This window comes from Vidua macroura, chromosome 10 (assembly GCF_024509145.1).
Source record: "Vidua macroura isolate BioBank_ID:100142 chromosome 10, ASM2450914v1, whole genome shotgun sequence".
Classification (NCBI taxonomy): domain Eukaryota; kingdom Metazoa; phylum Chordata; class Aves; order Passeriformes; family Viduidae; genus Vidua; species Vidua macroura.
In genome coordinates this window covers 12865519-12879062 of record NC_071580.1, presented here as the reverse complement: position 1 = coordinate 12879062, position 13544 = coordinate 12865519, and the positions used below count along the sequence as shown (strand labels likewise).

Here is a 13544-nt window from a genome sequence, read left to right as displayed (position 1 = left end):
GCAAATAACTGTGTTTTTATCTTTAACTCAGCAACATGGAGAACCATGTACAGAGTCTGACATGAACACTTGATTCTAGAAAATGTACATTATCTGTACAGTTTATACCCTGCAAATTCTACAGTTGCTCAATTTTTTTTAATCATCAGTGTTTATGATTCAATATCCTGTTAATCAAAGAAGACTTTAAACATTTATTGGAAAAAGTACACTGTACTTACTGCTTAAACTTAGATAACATTCTACCAAGGGTTGTGCTCCTACAATTTTTTTCATGAGGGATTCACCATTAATATGCACATCAAATATGTTTTAAGTGCTTGACAGATCAGGACCAAAATGCCAACATTCATTACTGTGATCCAGAAATATGCATTTGATTTAAATGTGGAACTGAACCACAATACTGTCAAGACACTAGAAAAGTACATACTAAATAAAATTTAAAAAAAAAACTAAAGGCATATTCCAATTTTTATCTCAGTTCCAGCCCAAAAGTCAACTGCAAACTTTTTAAGCAAGATAAAGTTTTCCTTACACTTCACTGCTTATCTTGGAGCTGTTTAAAGGCTAAATTTTCTGCCAAGTTAGTTCAATTATTTTGACAAGGTTATCCCATGACAGAACATGCCTTTATCTCTCCTGACATATCATTTGATTGATGATTTGGTTATGTCACAGGAGAGGCTGATCGACACCGCAAAGCTCCAGAACTCCCAGCTCCAAGGAGATCGTCACCCCGGCATCCAAACTTGCACAGGAGATCAGTGTGCACAGAGCACAGCAGTGGAATCCAGTTTCACTTATTGCAAAATCAAATTTACTCCCCTGGCCCCATACAGCAATGGAGGCAATAAAATCCTGAACAAAAATTATTGTGGGTAGAGATATCCCTGAAATTCAACTCCTATGCAATACCTACAATATTTCACTTACTGATAACGGATTGCCAGCCAGCACGTACCATGCAACGCCACTGCTGCACTGGAAGTATGGACTAGAACACTAGGGCTTGTTTTTGTTTGGCAAAGCCTTGCATTTAATTTATCATGTCTACACTTAAATTTTGGGCTTTCCACCCTGTGTTTTTCTCCAAATGGCTATGCATGAAATACTCTCTGGGGGTTAAGTTCATTGTAACAGTGGAGAAAAACACATGGGCAATACTAACAATTTGCTCCAACACACACTGTGTTAATCCCACATTGTTTTTAAATATGTGTTTTCACAGAAAACAAAGGAATCTTAGACTTTCCCTATATGCTTTTAATTTGGTAAATGTTTGATTTCCCAAAAGCACAGAGCAACTCTCAGGAGGTCTCTAACAAATTTGAAAACAAACAAACATTCTTTTGCACAGGCTTTGAATCACAATTTAGACAGTATTTTAGATGTAAACTGCTGACTACACATTTGACAGGATTTTGCTGGCACTCATTCCAGTATTTCTTTCTCTGACTAACAGGACATAAAATATTCTTTTAACAGAGGGTAAGATTGAAATATACACTGAATAATAAATATTGGAAGACACAGTGCACATCAGTGCAGCTGTGGTTCCTAGAGCTGTGTTACCCACTATTAATTTCATTACGTTGAAAATGGTACAATTTTAAACTAAGAGCCTCTCTAAAAGGCAGAAGAGGTCCGAAGGCTCATTATTATTTCAGGCTCTTGCAAAGATATAAATCTTCAGGAATTATAGGAATTGAAGTTGCAAACTTGCATTTAAGTATACTTTAAACCCCTTGGTATCCTACATTTCAACCTTCAAATTGCAGCTTGTAATAGCAAGCATTGACATCAATGTAGAGAAGACAAAGCAGGTCTATAAACATTGGCCATAAACCTGTCACAGCTGTTCCTGTGTCCAGTCTAAACATGACTTGTAAGGTTTCTGTTAGGCAGTGCCAAAATCTGTTTCTTTCCCATCTAAAATCATATCGCTCTATGGACAAGGTTATAATTTTTAGCTTAATAAATGAGACTTAGCATTTTCAAGATTATGGAAAAAAAAAAAAAGTAACATCATACCACTCCAGAAGGCTGCCAGCATCCTCCCTTCTTGTTCTTTAGCCCAACCTTTTATACCCTCACGTTCATGCACTGAACCTGTGTGCCCTCTGTTCCCTTGGGTGGTTGCTCAGTGCCCCTGGGCACTCCATGGCTCAGTGCTGCTCACCTGCTTTTCACCCCTGTGCCCACTGGGGATGAGGCTCCCACAGCCCCACTCCCAATTACCACAAACTGTGTGCCTACATACACAAAGACATCCAGGCACTTCAAGAATATTTGTATCATGATACACCTTTATCTTAGCTAAAAATTACATCTATGCTGTCATGAAATGTAAAATGTTTTCCATTATCAAGTTCATACAACAAGGCTTGGATGGAATGGAGAACTTCTACAATTCTTCATATCAGGGACCACATTCAGACCCATCATCACATTCTTTTCTGGTCACCTATTCAAAAATCAGAAAATATCCCTGCAGACACTGCATTGCAATAATGCAGAACAGCAATATTGAGAAATTGTCAGTGAAATGGTAGCAGGGGAATGTGTGTGTCAGTGTGTTCTGTTGATTTTTGCACATCTAGTTTACAATTTAAAATTGTACCATTTTCAACGTAATGAAATTAATAGTGGGTAACACAGCTCTAGGAACCACAGCTGCACTGATGTGTCTTCCAATATTTATTATTCAGGGCAGGGGTTATGCATGTACAGGGTGCATATTCATTTAGAAAAAGCACAGATCTCAGGGTCTGTTTTTCTTTTTTTCACATACGCTGATCTTTATTTAGGTATAAATAAAGAGCCCTTTTTATATAATAAATAGCCCTTTTTATTTTGTTTTATTTTGTTTCCCAAACAAGGTTCTTTGTCTTGGTATTCTCTAATGTTATTTGAATCTTGTCTTTCACCTAATCACAATATTTCAATAAACTTGGAAAGGTCCAATCCTAACCCTATAACTCAAAAAAAGTCTCAAAACTTCAGACACACAACAGCTCACCCCAAACACCACTTCAGAGCTCACCATCAGCTTATAACCATAAAGGAAGGTAAAAATATAGCAGTCCCCATCCCAACTAAGCAAGCAGATGCATCTATCAAACACATAGTTATTACAGACCACTTCCTCTCTCCAGAAGAGGTGAACATCTTCCTGTGCTTATGCCACCAGCTTCTAGAAGAAGAGGGGTTTTCCTGTTCTGCTTTTCCAAGTGAGAGCACAGGGCTGACAGAGAGGGAGCCCCTCCATAGCAGAGCTCAGACTTCTCTCTTGCATTTCACATGTGTACGCTGTTTCTCCTGCTTTGTTGTTGACCTCCTCATTATATGTAATCTTAAAATTAAATATTATGCAGACAAGAAAGACAACAAAGCATTAGAGAACTAGTAAAACCAGATTTTAGGCTAGCCCTGCTTCTGTTCATACATGTAGTCTGCCATTTGCTGGAACACATTTCCTCTCAGAAAGCCGTTTAAGAATGAAAAATCTATAATATAATCTTTTGAACACATCCCTTTAAAATATCTACTTAATTTACTCATCATGTGTATTCTCAAAGTTGCAACAAATTTCATTTAATTTTCATTGACAAATTATTAAATACTCCCCAGTTTGCCAAATTTTCCAAGGAATACAAATCTTCATGTAAAAATGCTGCTGTGAAAGACAATTCTGTGCAAACTTAGACATAGAAATAAAAATAAATCACACTAAGACATCACCCCATGTGATTTCCTGAGGGAGAAAACCCCATAAGATTTACTGAGCTAGGAACAACATAATAAGAGACAATCTGTGAATTAATACTCAAATCAAAGCATAAGGATTTTATACACTAGAAGATTTACTTTTATCCCCACCAATTTTTTTTTTAAATGTAAGCTCTGTTATTTATCAACTCCGTAGTGAAAAATATTTGTGGCTTTCTTTTAAAAAATGATGAAGCAAAACAGATGCTGCAGAGCAGAGCACAGCGACACAGGGAACTGTTGTTTGCTCACTCTCCAGTGAGCCACGCGCGTTATTTGCAATCATGCAAGCCCTCATTAGGCCAAGTGCTGAGCCACAATGAAGCCTTGCTGCCTTGGGAGCTGTGCACGTGCAATTGAGATCAGGATTTGGCCACGTCCGTGCCTTCCTGGCCCAACAAGCACAATCTTGCTATATAAATTCTTACAGATGCACAGACAGTAACTTCCTGCTGGCGTGCAGCTCACAGAGCTCACGTTTGCCTTTCACCAGGACACTGACCAGCAGAACACCAAGTAAGAGTGCCTGCTCACTTCATTTATCAGCTGCCACAAGCACAGGGATCTCGTTGTGATTCTCTCATGTCAAAGCCCACTCAACCACCAGCCTGCCCCAGAGAACAGTGCCATCCTGTCGCTGTGAGGTGCCCAGTGGGTGCTGAGGCTGTGCCTTGGTCCCGCTGAAGGAGGAGCATTCTCATTGATCTCTCCCAGCACAAGGACTTTGTTCCCCATCCAGCACAGGGCTCACAGAGACCCCAGCCCAAACGGGGGGCCCTGTCCCTTGAGAGAGGGTTCCTGGGTGCTGCCCTTCCTGCCTGGCTCCTGGCAGGGTGCACAGCAGGGCACACACATTCTGCTGCCACACTCCTCTAGACCCACACCCAGCCTCTGAGGACATTTTTGTGCCTCAATGAGTCTGATGAACAGCACCTGAGGGCTCCCCAGCCTGCCCTGGCCCAGCAGCCCATTGCAGCCCAGCCTGGGCTGTGTCCTAGCCCCAGTGATGATGACGGACACTGAGCTCTTTCACAGCCCAGCTCTGTCTCCATGGCCCTGCTTGGCCATCCCATGCTGTGCCCCTACCAGGTGCCCCTCACCAAGCCCAAAGGAAGAGCACTGAGAGGTTTGAGGTTATTCTGGCAGTGGTCTCTGGGGCCAAGAGGGGGGCCCCAGAGATCAGGATGTAGAAGTTATCCACTCAAGCTTACTCAATTGCATCCTCCACAAATCCCACATCAGAATTCATAATGACTGGTTAGGATTGTCAAAATAATTTCTCATCTTAGCATCTATCTGCTTTTTAAGATTCAGTCTCATCTGGGGATAAGTTTGAGTTTTGCTGGATATTTATGATTTAAAGGTTTTTCCCAAACCTAGGCAGTCTGCCTGACAAGCATTAAAAACTAGGAAGGGAAGAAATGTGCACTGCAGACAGGTTTGGCCTAGTGATAAAACCCCTTAGAGGAGGAATGTCAAATGGGGTATTGTATTGGCAGCCTGAACTTGCAGCTACACTCTTTCACCATTTTCTTCTTGGCTCATTAGACAAGAAACCAAACATGGGTTCCACATTTCAAAATTCAACCAGTTTAATCCATTCATAAACATTATTTTTCCAAATATAACCACTTCTTTTTGCAACACAGAAAAGGAGAAATTTTGGCACCTCAGCACTGGAAAATATTAGGAACAGATAGTTTGGATACCTATCAGGAATAACACAGATTATCCAGCTTTGTGACAAAGCCATGGACTAACCAATTGGTCAGAACTTTCTATGGGTTTAGAGACACTTCTGAGCCAGAGGAGGAGCTGATGGAATAATTCAGTTGTTAGATATCAGCTTTCTCAGTTCTTGCTGCAGTTCAAACCAGCAGGCAAAACCCCTGCCTTTCATTACAAACAGTGCTGGCCTTGTGCTAAGGCTACAGTTCATGATACTGACTTTAATTTATAGCAGACAAATACAGCCTGTGATAAGCTTGGAAGTATTAGAAAAGGCCTTGGCAGAGCTTCAGCACAATTTCAGCACAACGTTTTTTTGGTTTCTTGTCCCTTGGGATGGTATTCCTCTACCACAGGTGGTGTTTCACAGGAAATCATTTAAAATCTATGCTATTGAATTACTTTTGACTCTTTCAGAACTTGCAGTCTCTCTCACCAAACAGCCTTCAAACACTGATATCAGGATATGCAGTTCAAAGATGGCAGGAGAGCCTCTGCTTTATTTGTAAATGCTGTTATTTGTTAATTCTGAAAGAGCCACGAGTGGCTTATATTTATATGAACAATTTGTACTGTGAACATATGTGTTTTACAAGGTTCATAATTTTCCCCTTTTGTCAGCATTGGGCTACTTTATAACAAAATTATTACATTTTTCCTAAAAGATCATAATCCTTAAACAGCTATTTCATGAATATGCAATTTTTTACAAATGGAGAAAATTAATAAGTACCTGAAAATAATATCAATGCAACTTAAAAACAAAACCAACTTGTAACATTACACATTCCTGTAATGATCTGCAAAGAGCTCCATATATTTGTATCCCTGTGGCTGTATTGGAGTGTGGCCTGACTTTGAGCACTTCTCTCAAAAAGGGCTCTCCAGGCAGCAGACACTTTCCTGGCAGTAAAAGAAGTATAACCTACATTTAAACCCTTTTCCGTGTAAGTAATTGGAAAACTACCACTTCTGTAAAGCTAGAAAATGATGAAGGGAATGAAGGTCAGCACAATTTCTGAGTGGACTTATATGGACTACACAAGGCAGTCCTTCTCTAACCATGTGGCCTTAGCCACAAGCTTAAGGACTCGTGGTATAAGTCTATTTCAAGTGCAGATTTTTATTGGAGTTTTTTAATACTTTGTGCTTGTCAGGTTGTTTACATTTGTTTCCATATAGAAGCTTCAATTCTTGCAGTCTCTTAGCCTTCTGCCTGACTGCAGTTCCTCAGGGTAGAGTGAATTAAAAAAAGAAAAATTATATAAATAAAATTTTTTCTGGATTACATTGCAGGGGAAAAAATAGACAGAAACACAATGCTCTTACTGCCTAACTCAATTATAGAAAAATAACATCAGTGAGAAAATTACTACTTCCATAATTACTCTTTTCAATAATTGTTTTTCAAAATTCCATGAAAAGCTCTGAGTGCATTTCAAACTTTGAAGCAATGAAGTAGATCAAAGTATGTGTATGTTTATTCTCTCTTACTAAGGAAGATGCACAGTATTTGTCAGCTACAAGAAATGTTTTTGTGGAACTTGTAGGGTCAAAATAGCAATAAACTTAAAGCAGTGTGTATCTTGACGGATTTAAATAAAAAATATGCATATTATGTTGCCAGTTCGATGGATTGTGGTGTTTTTCTCTCCTTCTCAGGGCAAGCATGGAATGTTTTAGACAAGAATCAAAAGAAAGGAAAATTATATTTCTTTTAGTCATTAAAAGCATAGCTTTCCTGTATTTTAACTAAATTCTGTTTGAAAGGGGAAAAAAAAGGAAAAAAAAAGTCTGAATCAAAGAGATAGGAGATAGGACACAGTTAAATTGATTAGATTGCCTCTGGAACAGAGGTATGTGTATTGCCACATACACCATTGCCAGATCTTCAGTACAAAATACTTCCATGCTTAGGAATAAATCAGAGCCAGGATTAACAAATGACAGTATCTTCTTTAACAGAGAGAACAGTTCCAGAGAGATTAAGAACAGGTTTCATCTGTCATTCAGTGCCTTGACCAGAGAGTCCACCAGGATCTCTGTTTCTTCTTTCTTTGCTACATTTCCTAGAGCCATATCTGGAAAGATAAAGGCCTCTTAGTGTCACTGGCCCAGCCTTTGCAATGAAAAACTCATAGAGGAGCAAAATGTTGAGGAAGATGTTTTGCCTGGAAGCACAAGTTCATCCTCCCAAGCAACATCTACCCTTCACTTTGTCCATTTTCCAACAACAGCTGCTGGTCATCTGTCATATGAATATGCTTTCAATATACTGGGCTTGAAGCAGCTGGGCCAACTTGAAAACAATTTCAAAAACATGTTTATAGACAAAGGCAAAGGAAACGACCTGTAACATTGTAGACACAATATGTTCCACATGAGAGCTCCATCAGTTGAGTTTTTACCAACTCAGTTATTTTATTATCGTTCAAGGTCTTCAGTTTTCATTATGCTGTTTTTGTTAGTAGGTCTGGAATACCTCTTCCTTCCAACCTGCATTCCCATTATTTTTTGTGGTTCTTTGGTCCCAAAGGAAAAGTAGAAGTAAAACAGCCATTTAAGTGGAAGGCTCCACTGCACACTCCTGTGCAACTACAGCAAAGTGACTAAAGTGGCATCGATGACTGAAGCAGGATTTGCTTTTCTAGTAGGTGTGTGAGGAGAAGGTACAAGCAGGTGCTTCCTTTCTTTTGTGGCTATGAAGAGACAAGAATGAGTGTCAAAGGAGAAGTGACACAAAATAGTTTAAAATTAATAGTTTTTCTTCCAAGCAATTCCCATGCAAAATTTGACAAATCTTCCTTGAACAAAGTGATCCACCTTCCATCCACCCACCACTCAAGCCATCACAATTTAGTGAAATGTAAGTTAGATAGACCACAAATCTAACTATTATGGATATTAGGGTCACATCTTAGAGCATAGTGAAGGAGAAAGTTGATGAAGAGGGCATTCTCTCACCTTTTACTCTGCATAAATCCTTAACTTGATCCAGAATTACTTCCAGTAAGCCAAAGTAGTAATTTTTGTTTGATGACAAAATCTCTTAGTTCAAGTTCCAGAAGCTTGTTATTCAGTGACAGGGAGGTACTGAACATCATGACCTGTTCTCATTTTCCTCATTGGATAACAATTACCAGTTTCTTCAAACATTAGAGAAGTTTCAGCAATTTACCTAATTCAGAAAATACATTGGGACAAAAGCAGCATTAAGAAAGCAAAATATTTAATTAAAAATTATATGAATTAAAACCAAGCAAAATCCCAAACTTCACATATTCTGTTCTAAGCCTTCCAATGAGACAACAAAGTCAAATGTGAGCAACATACTGAACAAACCAAGGGGCAGCTTTGCTAAGACAGCAAAATCTTTGGTGGCAAACCAAGAGGAAAAGATTCCCCTACCCTTCTAGAAGCTGCAAGTAGTAAAAATCAGCTAACCACAACAGGGAAGCAACCTCACCTTTTACTATGAAGCTTCTCAAGGTAGGGTAGGAGTATTATGGAGTTTTATAGGGGAGAAAATAGTATTTTTATATCTATATCTATATCTAAATCTAAAGATTCTATTTTTTTTCCTATTCATATTTTAATTATTATTTTATCTGGCCAGGCTGTTGGATCAGATTTCCTGATGACATTTGCACACAGCCAGCAGCTGAGCTGCTGCATGGTGGGAGTCCTTAGTCACACACATCATGGGTGTGACATACTGGCTGCAGAATACAGCACTGGGCCTTGGGATGCCTTTTCTACCTTTTCTATGAAGCACTACTACAGCAACATTTCCACATCAAAATAATTTTTTCCCTTTTTTTTTTTTTTTTACCAGAAAACATTTTAAATAATTCACAGAAAATGTAAGGATTTCAGGTAGCTGTGATGTTTCAGAAGGAAGTGGATCAAAGCATGGTCTCTCTCTTTACTCCTCCTTCACCCCTTCCTAGTAGATCTGATTTCAGGGTTGGAAGCTGAGAAGTGCACCAAAATATAACTTAGAAGCAGAAATTAAATTAATAGCAAAAAACCTGTGTTGAAAACTGGACCTGCTCAGTCCCAGTGTTTGTGTATTACAACCTAGTTTTACAAACTGTTTCAAAACAGATTGGTATAAGGAATATTTTCTCTTGATTGTGCTTTACCAAGCAAAAAAAAGGAAATAATTTAAACATCTGGAGTTGCCTGGGTGTAATGCAGAAGAATATGGATACTGAATTTAAAGCAGCTATCTTATCTGTGATGCCTAATATTTCCATGTGTGTAGGCAAAAGTATTCCCCAAGAATTGTGCACTTTATGCTCTGAAACTTGCTTCTCTTTTGCTTCATTGAGGCTCTTCTCATACAAGTTTAACAGATATTTGTCCAACTGAATTTACTTTCAGATGAATTCATGAAAATTAAATTTGACTATGGTGACAAGATTAATTTGTTTGCACTCTGTCTTTTCCTTTGTTCCATGAAACGTACTGTTTGCTAAAAATAGCAAATTATTAATTTTTTTTAAACTCCACTGTTATCTTTTGTAGTTGAACTTCTTTTTTGAATAAAAGGAACCTAGGAAAAAATCCATACCTCAGTCAGATTTGGTTCCACATCCCTCAGTAGCACAGATTTGATTTGTTGTTCATTTTTTCCCAGTGATATCTCACAAATAATTAATACACTTCCTTAAAACAGACAGGTTCTCTGCTCAGTGTGAGTTTTGTTTACTTACATGTTCACAGAGGAACAAAGAGTGCCAAGATGAATTCATTCAACTTAATCTGCTCCCCCATACTCTGGTAATGAGTGAGCTCTCACTAGTTTTTGCAATTAGTATGTTTTGATAAGGCAGTCCAAGTAGAGATTATTAGTCCAATTAATTGCTTTGAGAAGAGTTTTTTGAATACTCTTGATCAATTAATAACTGTCAGTCTGTTTAAGAAGGAATATATTTTTACATGAACAAACTGATGTGCAGAATCTATTTGAACTTTTTTGTTTGGTATTTTTACATGCGGGTTTGGGGTTCTTTTTTTTTTTTTTCCCCAGTATGTTTTTTGAAGTCTAACTCCAAACTCCTCTAGAAAGTAAGAAGGGAACTAATTTTATTGATCTTTTCATGCATGTTTTGCTGGGAAGGAAGCCAGAGAATTAGCCAAAGTTTTATTTGATTATAGTAGACTTCCACTTTCATCTGTAGCTTGTAAATTTGGGTTATTTCAGTAGATGTGAACAGAAAACTTTCTTAATTTCTAAACAGTCTTGTTTTTCTGAAATGGTAGAACTCCCTGACATTTGCCCAGGTATAACACCAGTTGATATAACGTGTCTCCCAGCAAAGGGCACTGGATTTCAAAATCATCCAGAGCTGAAGGATCTATCTAAGCACTAGGCTTCAGATTTATCAAGCCTGCAGATTAAGTACAAGCTATGCAGGAGAAAAATGTTCATCATTTACATCACCCATGGGGGCCATCACACACAAAAAGCAAAACAGAACCGTAAATTACACAGCAATCTGCAAAAAGAAATTTCAGTTAGGCCTAAAGGTGGAATCAAGCTGCTCAGCCCACTCTCTTCCTTGAACCTCTCCTGTTGATGTTTTTTTTATGCATCCTGGACTCTCCTGTTAACTCTCATCTGCCTTTGCTCCCACTCGTGGTGATCCTGCTGTGCTCGGTTAACACCAATAGAGCATCACTATCTGGATCATATTTAGTGGGATGAAATGGAGATCCATCTGTCTGTCTAAATCCTTCTGTTCAAATTGGAGGTGGATGAGTGCACACTGACAGTCTGATTTACCTTCAGCCCCTGCAGAGCCCAGGATGGGAATTAGGGGAATACTGAGGAAGACAACATGCTAACAGTCTGAATTACGCACCCTGGAGAGGCCTCAGCAGTGGGCAGACACTCCTGTGTCTTGTTACAGAACAATTCTAGCACCACCTCAGCAGCATCTGGTTCTGGCATTGCTGGAGATATTTATAGATGAGAATGATATGCTGACCTACCCCAGAAGAGAAACTCCGAGACCCATCAGATGGAACCTGCACAAAGATGGGAGATGAAACTGGCTTCTATTAGTAAGAGCACCGAGTGCTTACTCCTGTACTTTTCTAGAGCAGGAGTTTTTGCTGCAGTTATGATCTCACTTCACACCATATGCTGATTTCAGTGCCTTAAATTTGTAAGGAAAAGAGCCATATGCTTCTGTGTGTCTTTGAGCTGTCACTGAATCCTGCCATGACCCTGCTAGCCTCACAAAGATCATGGCACAGGCTCGAGTATGAGAACTGGCCACAGTCTTGTACATGACAGAAAGCTCAGCCCAAGGACCAGCTGATTAAGCAGATGTCCCTAACCAGTGGGTGTGAGGTCAGTCCTTCTCATTGCTTCATTAAACATCTTTTTTGTGTTTGGCACTAAACAGATTCTCACTGCTTGGTTTCTCGGAATTCTGGTACTGCAAATACCTTTATTCACTGCTTCTATTTTAGTATATTTCACACATTTTTTCAAACAAATATGAATTTGAATACATATTATATGTTCAGCTTCTAGCCAGGGTAATAAAATACTTTCTAAATCCTAAGCAACCTGTGCATGGATCATACAAGGAAGCTGCAATACTACAGTCAATCCTGATAACTAGAGGCCAATAGTAAAAATATGATACTTATTTCACAGGAGATACATTGGCAAGAATCCACTGAATGTACAAAATAACAAGTTACAAGTTCTGCTGTTTCTCCCCTGATGAGTCAATAACAAAAGTACAAAGACATCCCAAAGTTATGAGAGCTCCCTCTTTTTTTGCTCCATACCCTTGATCACATCACTTCAATTCTTTTATCTTCTTATCCAGTACCTGTTCACCTATTAAGTAGCAAATGTGAAAAAAAAAATTAAAAAGAAGATACCTACACATAGCTACCAAAACAGTAGGATATGAGCATGTCCCAGGGCCCAAAAGTTGAAAAAGGCTTTGATGAATTAAAAGAATATTAATAATATATAAATAAAGAGAAAGTACCAAGAAAGCTTGGCTCATATGCTGGATAGCAGATTCTGCTGATCCTGGCCTCTTCAAAGTATTCTCAAAGGTCTTCAGAATATATTCAGTAGTTTTACTCTTCAAAACTAAGGATAGAATTTATTACCTTAACAAATAAATGATCATAAGAGGGTGCCCATACATCAAATACATGTGCCTGGTCTGGGGCACGTGCTAGGACTTTGCTACATAACATACATAAGCAGTGTTAAGATTTGCACATTGCTGATCTTTTGGAACATAATAAATTTTAAAGAATATTAAGAAGATAAATTTGTCAGTCAGGAATTGTAAGAACTGACAATATTTTGTGACTAAAAAAATGGTGGACTTTTAAAAAATGTAGATCAACAAACTATTGGATTCAGGAAATCTCTATCTACTGAAACACCCATAAAAAAAGACCCTATTTATCCTCATAATTTTGGACTCTGTTTGATAACAAATGGGATGAGAGGCTTCTTAGGATAAAGAATACTTCTGAAATGCTAACATTGATGTGTTTTTTTTTCCTTTTATCAGTCTGTGGGTAGCCTCCATATGCTTTTCAAAGTGGAGTACCAGAGTAATTCCATTCCAAAAACTGAAATAAGAAATTACTACAAAGATGAATTTCAGCTGGAATGTAGCCAATTATTTACAGGGAATATTCTTTGTGAGTGACAGCATCATAGGAGGCTGTATTTTTAATCATCTATAAAGCAAACAACTACAACAAAATTGCAATTGCTGACACTGTTTTTACCTTCAGTTATGTAAAGTATAAGACAAAATGCCCATCCTGAAGGAAGTTACCACACATTCTCCTTTTGGATTTTGCTACTTCCTTGATTACAAAAAAATATTCATTTTTCCTTCTGAATCTATTCAGAGATATAGGTAATGCTCTGCTCTCTGTAATAGGGCAAGGTTTACTCAACCATGGCCAACTGATGATGTTGGCTTGTAACCAGATGCTAAAAAGAACAGATGGCTTAACCAAATCTGATTTGCTCTTTTATT

The 13544-nt window shown here is 38.4% G+C and overlaps 1 protein-coding gene across 1 annotated transcript in view; it reads right to left on the bottom strand.

The window, feature by feature from the left end:
• Nucleotides 1–7857: 7857 nt before the first annotated feature.
• NCBP2 (nuclear cap binding protein subunit 2) overlaps nucleotides 7858–13544 on the bottom strand; it is a 39531-nt gene continuing 33844 nt past the window's right edge. The window contains exons 5-6 of the transcript XR_008438550.1: nucleotides 8464–8677; nucleotides 7858–8198 (exon numbers count right to left, since the gene is read on the bottom strand). The gene's annotated coding sequence lies outside the window, so the exon portion shown is untranslated. The remainder of the gene's footprint in view (nucleotides 8199–8463; nucleotides 8678–13544) is intronic.